Source organism: Austrofundulus limnaeus, unplaced genomic scaffold, assembly GCF_001266775.1.
Source record: "Austrofundulus limnaeus strain Quisiro unplaced genomic scaffold, Austrofundulus_limnaeus-1.0 Scaffold219, whole genome shotgun sequence".
NCBI classification, from domain to species: domain Eukaryota; kingdom Metazoa; phylum Chordata; class Actinopteri; order Cyprinodontiformes; family Rivulidae; genus Austrofundulus; species Austrofundulus limnaeus.
This window is the reverse complement of record NW_013952621.1, coordinates 270,968-278,632: the sequence shown is the minus strand read 5'-3', so window position 1 is coordinate 278,632 and position 7,665 is coordinate 270,968. Positions and strand designations below refer to the sequence as shown.

At 38.6% G+C, this 7,665-nt stretch overlaps 1 long non-coding RNA gene across 1 annotated transcript in view; it reads right to left on the bottom strand.

Annotated features, from left to right (window-relative positions):
- Positions 1-236: 236 nt before the first annotated feature.
- The window catches only part of LOC106525239 (uncharacterized), a 29,802-nt gene continuing 22,373 nt past the window's right edge, over positions 237-7,665 (bottom strand). The window contains exon 3 of the long non-coding RNA XR_001311093.1: positions 237-525. This is a non-coding gene — a long non-coding RNA (uncharacterized LOC106525239). The remainder of the gene's footprint in view (positions 526-7,665) is intronic.

Below are 7,665 nucleotides of genomic sequence, written 5' to 3'. Positions count from 1 at the left end.
TTGTCTGACAACAGATTTCAAACGGCGCTAGACCAAATGGACTCGATTTTCCAGCTGGGAAAAACTGGGGGTGGTAAGATGGCCTTGACATTTTTGAAAACCATGGCAGAGGATGGCGAGTATTTTGTGACTTTATTGCACTTATGTACCCATTGCTAAGTTGTGTTTGCCTTGGATAGAAACCAACTATCAAGATTATCAAAAGTGGCTAGAATGACAATGAGACTTCACTCAAGACAAGTAGTAAGCATCTTTATTTACATTGAAGGCGTTTAGTTTGGGAGGAATCTGTGGGAAGATGAAAGATATCACCAGAAAGGGAATTAAGGAATGAATAACTTGAGAATGTGTCTTTGTCTTCTAGAGATTGATGAGGAGGCTGGCTCAGGGAGGAGGGTTAAGGTTTACAGGAAGGTGAGTGTGGCATGATGGAGGTCAAAAGGCTGGTTTGAGATCCAACACAGGCAGCCTCAGGTGAATCCAAGGTGAGGCTCTGGAGGCACCATTAGGTGCTCCAAGAGGATCCTTGAAACACAGGAAAAATCAAGGTTAGAAATGACAAAAGTAATTCTTAGAGTGGCTGTCTCTAGGCTTGGGTGGTATGAAGGTATTTTTGTTACCTTGATCATGGTATAAAAAGATGATGATGGCATGAGTCACGTGAGGTGATATGAAGCTGGGATAAACTTTTCAGAAGACACCCCATATTTTTATTGACACATGTCCTGATCACCTCAGCTCATTCAGAAAACAAACAGAAGTGGAGTGGAGGGAGCAGAGACACACCCATCTGTCCTGCCTCTAGAGTTAAAAAATAAAAGTAGCATGCATCGGCTTTGAAATGACCACTGTACGAGTTTATTTTGAAACTTAAAACTCAAAAAAAGACGTAGTTTGACTTGTGTTTGATCTGTTTGACATGAAAGGAGGTAAACTCATTCTGCGACTCCTGCAGCACTGCTGAGTGACAGCAACGTCAGAGCAGCTGGTTTTTTTTAACGTCTATCTGTGGCTTTTTGTATGAATGTATGTATGTATGTATGTATGTATGTAAATGCATGTAAATGCTTACGTGCATTTGTTGCTCTATTGAACATTAATTACTAAACATGCCACAGACACACACACACCTGCGCCGCTGGTACCGTATACCCCGGTATTTTCTGAAGGTCATACCACGGTATGAGCAATACCGCCCAACCATGTGTGAGTATATCGAGACCCAAATAGCTCCATAAACCATGGACAATCCGTACAATTTGGCATGTACTGGATGTGCTCTACTAACCGTACGCGCTGAGGACTGGAGATAAATAGCAGAYGCAATCCTTGTAGTGTGTTTGCCGTCATGAATATGCGGAATGGATGATGATTGTCAGAAAGTTCTAAATACTGGGAGGAAGGTATGCAAAGGTAATAATTTAGATCCCGCAATGTGATTTATCAAACCTGAAACTAATTGCRGTTACTGTTTTTGTTTTTATATTGACCACGTTTAAAAGGCAAATTGGCTGCAGTCATTGTGGTGAGAAGGAGGCATACTATAAATGACAAACCACACAGAGAGTATGTCAACATATTTGGACAGTCAGAAATAAAAATAGACACATCGTATTTCTAGCAATGTCATTTTTGAGCTGCTGGAGAACCTTAGTGCTGGTTTGGAGTCAGTCACAAATAGAAGCCATTCCATTCCAGTGCAGAGTTAGGAGGAAAAAAAAATCTCCTTTTACCACTGCATTTACTTGCCTCTGCATCATTTGCTTCCTCCAGCAAGACCTTCAACTTCATGGCTTCAAACTTCCTTTTTCTTTTATGGCCACTGAGCTCTCTCAAACTCTCTATGAAGACAGCCCAAATCCTTACTTCAACTGGGTGGTCCTCACTACTTTTCTACAAGTTATCATTTGTGCATTCAATCTTAATCGTCTGCAACATGCCCAACTAAAAGAAAATGCAGTCTTTTAGTTTGCACGCGCAACTTAACGCTCACTACTTGGGCTCTTATTAGTGTTTGAAAATATACAGTATAACTGCCTCAGTACAGCATTACAAATAGTAACTGATAAATGAGTGTCCTTTTACTATTTTCTGTCTAATTCTGTGGCAGAACCTTTAATAAATATACAGTAGTCCTTGAAATCCTTCTTAATACAAGAATGAAAAACTTAAACACAAACAGAAAAGCTGGATGTTTGTGCAGTAAAATAATCAAATGCTGAAAAGATCCAAAAGGAATATTTTAACAGGTATGAGAATATCTGATTTACAGTAAGTGAAATGAAGTCACACAGCTTGGTTGTTGAAAGAGTAGGGATCACAGAACCGCTGCAACAGAGATGAGAGATGTCTTGTTTTAACAGGGAAAGTAGTTCTCTTTAGGTGACTGAATCGTTTTTGTAGCGGCCCAGCAGATTTTTGAGCTCCACATGTATGAATAAAAGATCCAAAGATCCAGGCCCACCAAAAGAGGCACCTTTGCTAGGGGGTCAACTGTCCGATTGCAGCAGGAGAGAAGACGAGCCCCCCATCAGGAGAAATGCGCCAAATTGCTTCTGTGTGATGGAAAAAGCTGCAGGGGGCAGATAGGAGGAGACTGGGTGCAGAGCTAAAGCTCTAAAATGCATATCCACAGGTAGACTGCTGCAAGGTAATACTCTTTTTGCGGATTACATCAATATTGGAGTTAAACATGTAATCACGCAGTGAGGCCACACTCTGAATTCATGTGRATATCCTTCACAACACACAGCTTTAACCGTAAAGAAGCCTCGTGGAATTATTCATAAGGAAAGCTGATAAACATCACAAAGTATTTGAGTTTAATCTTAAAATGCATTACAGAGTTTGATTTAGAGGGAAAAAAATCAGTAATTGTGCTGCTCAAAGTCTTTTCCCTGGATAAAATAAAAATGCATGTGAACAAGAAAATGCAGTGTAAAAACACTGCTGTATTGTACTATTATAAGCCATGACCAGCTTAATCACTGAACCTGAGAAACTACAGAGTCTATTTGGAGCCTTCATCTCAGCCATGAAGTAAGCCAAATGGATTCAAGATGCAATCCTGTAACTTTCACTTTCGCTTAATTGCAAAACTACTCCTTTGATTAACTCTCTCTCTCGCGCTCTTTCTCACTCCCTGCGGTAAATAAAAAAGTGGGGGCATTTAAGAATGACTGACAGATCACGGTTTATCAACAGCTGCCCAAAAACTCTTCTCTGCCACAGCAGATGTTCTCCTGAGGATTAGCTCTGCCTGCTGGGAGAAGAATTAAAACAAAAACTCAGTGTTAGATCCTATCTGCTTGCAACCAATGTAAAAACAATCAGTTTTTGTTTTAATAAAAGTGTAGTCTTTAAATCAGGATATAAGTTACATTTAACCAAAATGGACATTCTTTTAGAGCAACTTGTTTCTCCCAGCAAACACATCACAATTATATTTATGTGTGATAGAGCCTGTTTGAAGACTATATACACTAAAAGCCAGATCTACTAAGATCCCAAACAATGAGCACGTAATTGTATGTGCAAACTTAAAAATTGTTAACGCTCATAGGGGTGTTGCAGGTGACCTATACTAAAATTGTGTTCGCAATTAATAACAGGTGAAAAGGTGAACTGCTTTATTGAAATGAGGATTTTGCATGTGCTACTGCTTGTCACCATGGAAAGTTTGGGAGAGCACAGTGGACGTAAAAGAAAAATGTAGTTCAAACTTATATAGTTGGCGGTCTTTGTAGGATCTAGATGCAAAAAAAGTAGTGTTGCAAGGAGTTTTTCCCTAGGAGATATGTCATGGTTTTTATTAGAGATGTGCCGCTCACAAACTCTTTTAAACAACTCTTTACAATGAAATATAAGAACCGAGTGGCAGACAGTAAGGAGCTCCTCGTAATATGTTTATTTTTTCCTCCTTAACCACAGACACAATTGTTCCTCCTTCGCTTTTTCACAGAAAGCAGGCAGGGTGGTGGAGTACAGTGGGAAATGGGGAAGGGAAAAAACACAGACTGTCATGAGAAAATTCATTGGGGTCAACATGGGGACAAAAACGTCTAATTTTGGTAGCTTTTGCCTGCAGTGTGAACATATGGATGGTGTGCATTAGGGTTTTGGTGGATGATGAACACACAACCCAGATTTGTATCCAATGAGCAAAATAGCACATGCAATCCTCTGTGTACACAGCTGATCAGCATCGTGAGTGCTATCATGTTTGCTTATGTTTTTATACTTACAAACCTTTAGTAGATCAGGCCACAATGAGGCAAAAAAAAAAAAAAAAACAGAAGAAGACAGACATTGGTTTTGCCAAATTTAGGTTTTGGATGCAGCAGAGCCTTAGAAATAACCTTCATCTACACTACACTAAATATTATTCCAAATGGATATTGTTTTTACAGTTATAGAAAAAAACAAAATCCATATGACAGGCTGGAGGTTCAACACAAAGGATTAAATACCTATGCCAAACCAGTAGGTGGGAAAAAGTTTCATGTAGAAAAGTTTGTAGAAATGTCTCTCTTGTTTTGTTTTCTGTGTTAAACAGGCAGCTAGATAATTGTTTCTCAGACTTTCCTATTTTGATGGCAACAGGCATGCTGAAATGGGGTTTTAAAAATCTACACTTTTCTTCTACCAAAAATGCTATTTCTATGTGGACAAGAGGTGCAAAGACWGGAGATAAACCACAAACCAATCAAAAAGTAAATACATAAAACAAGTGTTGTAGACAAGGCCTTAATATGGATCATAACAGATAAAGTTGGCAGGCAGTCGTAAGTAAAAAACAAACCAGAAAACTTTTCCGATTTTTATTCAGTGCCAGTTAACAATGTCATCTTCACATGAAAGCAAACATCTAGTTGAGTGCAGTCCAATTTATTCTAATACAACAACTGCAACTTCATCCAAAACAACCAGATTTACATTACAACACTAATTAGGCAGTTTAATTCTTAGCAGATTTGATAAACTTAGAAATGGCAGTTAGAAAACAGCAAAAAAAAGAAACATTTATTCATAATTTGAAACAAGCAACTTTAAAGGCAAGTTACAAGTTTAGCAAGAACGTTGTTAATGTTACAGCTCTGACACCAGACAGTCTGTTATTTAATGTAGTTTTTCTTATAAAAACTCACTGTTAGTTAATGCCGCCATAGTCTGTGCAAACAAATCTTCAGCATCTAATTTTGTAAATGGGGTGCACTCATCATAAATTAGAAGTACAAGCTGAATTTACAATAGTCAGAGTTACGATATTTGGTAAAATGCTTTAAAAAAGGTATGGCTGGAAAAGAATAAAATAAATTAATCGAGTTAATTACAGGCCTTGTAATTATTTTGATTAATCGCTTTTTAATGGCATGCTTGTCAAACAGCACCAGACGCAAAGATTTTTAGTTTGAACAAATTATGGATGACGGCATCAATAAATATACCTCGTCATTAATAAGCTTTTTATTTTTAGTATAGTTACAGATTAGTGCCAACTCACAATGCAAATTAAATTATATTTATAAGACTGAAGATGACAATTGTCATAATGCTAAATAATAAATAGGTTAAATAAATGTATTATTCAAAAAGTTACAGTCCACTGCAATTCATTTTACTAAATTGTTTAATTAATCAGATGTAGATTTACTTATTTTGGGTCTGAACATTATTTGGTGTCTGTGGGCAGGATAAGATTTTTCTGCTGCCTTTCATTTTATTTGATCTTTGATTTGTATATTTTTAATTTTATATTGTATACAGTTATTGTTTTTAATTTTCTCAATAAAAATAAAAACAGACACTCTAGAGGCAGAGACACATTTCTATCGGTATGACGGCTGTAGAATTGGCTTCAGTATAGTTGCTAGTGAACACATGCATTTTTGCATTTCTATGATACCATAACTTGCAGTAATGAGAACTATAATACAGCTATGTTATCTATGCTACCATCTGGATTTTTTTATATATTCCATTTAACAAACAACAGAGTGTTTTTCTCATCCTTTATTGCTGTTCACTAGAAGACTTGCTGGCAAATGCACTATAGGTGCCACATGGACAGTGTGCATAACCACTACTGGTCAAAAGGTGCCATTAATTGAGTAAATTTCTTAACCATTTTTTTCCTGTAATTAACTCATTGTCATTGACTAGTTAACGCTATTTAACAGTAATTCATCAAGTAGAAAWTTTAAATTATTTATAAATAATGCAGCTCTAAAAGTTGAAGATGCCTAAAGAAGTTTTGGTTCAGCTTAGCATTGTTATGGTTCGTGTTTTGAGCTCTGAATGAATACCGAACAACGACAAAGTTTTAACAAGTTTGTTAGAATTTTTAGCTGGAAGGCTGGAACCAGAATCCGGGGTCTTCAGTTCTGGACACAGAATCTGAAGGTTATGTTGGGTTAGGAACACGATATAGTTTGTGAGAAAAAGAGATCACCAACCTTTCCTGTTGAGGTGAGGACCGGGTAGAAACAGCAGGAGAGCTTTGGTTCCAGGCTGTGTTGTCGGAAGGAGAGAATGGATCGCTGGACTTACTCGTGGTCAGAAACAGGGCAAAGGTCATGCACGAGTGGTCAGAGGACATTACCAAGTTTAAGGGAAGAGACTGAGCCGATGATCCAGAGATGCGTTCCAAGCTCGAGATCCGAGAGGTCCGATGTGGCGCGGTGCCGTTCAGGGAGCAGGCGAGAGACAAAAATCCAAGGGACAGAAAAAAGGTCATTACCGTGAGAGCAGATGGCAGGAGGGATCCGACAGGGGCTGAGGCAGGAGACGTGGAACCAGGAGACATGAGCAAGGTCGGGGACATGAGGCAAGAGCAGGACAAGGGACAAGAATGCGGGAGAATCATAGACAGGGCTGATGATAATCTGGCGGTGAGCTGGAGAGTGAGACTGAGTTAAATACTGCTGGGAACAGGTGAGTGAAATGAGCTTGATTAGAGTTTCTGTGACGGGAGGGGCGAGAGCAATGAGTAGGTGCTGAATGTAAACTGAAAGGCTGGGAACAAGACTATGACTGGAACAAGAAATGAAATAATAAAACCAAACTGGGACTGGATCAGGGCAGACAGTGACMGAATCATAACAAGCATTTCTTATCAAGCAGCAAATGTAAACCATTAGCTTCTTTTTAAAAGTTTTGTGGTCTATGAACCCAACATCCTGATGGTCAGTTTGTCACAAAGCTTCTCCTGAGTAACAGCAGACCTCAGCGACCAGGTTTTCAGGCTGCTTAGTAATCTCCATCACGGTTATAGTGATGACCTTTAGATGTCAATTAATCTGAGGCCGGCCTTAATGGTACAACCAACACAGGAGCATCTTTGTTTGGCTGCTTTCTATACAGTTGAGAAAAAAATACTTATATAAAGGACTTACCTTGAGTTGGACAAATGTTATTGTCCATTAAGGTAAGTATACAGAAAAATCTCTTTCTCCATCTTCTACAGCTTATCTGTAATTTGGTTGCAGAGGCATTCTCAGTTCAGAGAGGATACATATGTATTCCCACCAGAAAGTCCCAGGTCTCCTACCACTGGAATATGCCTGGAGCACCTCTAAAAGAAGGCATTCTAATCAGATGTCCTGATGCATCTCAGTAATCCAGGTAAAAAATCAAAAAGAAAAAAATTGTGTAGGTCTTCTGGAC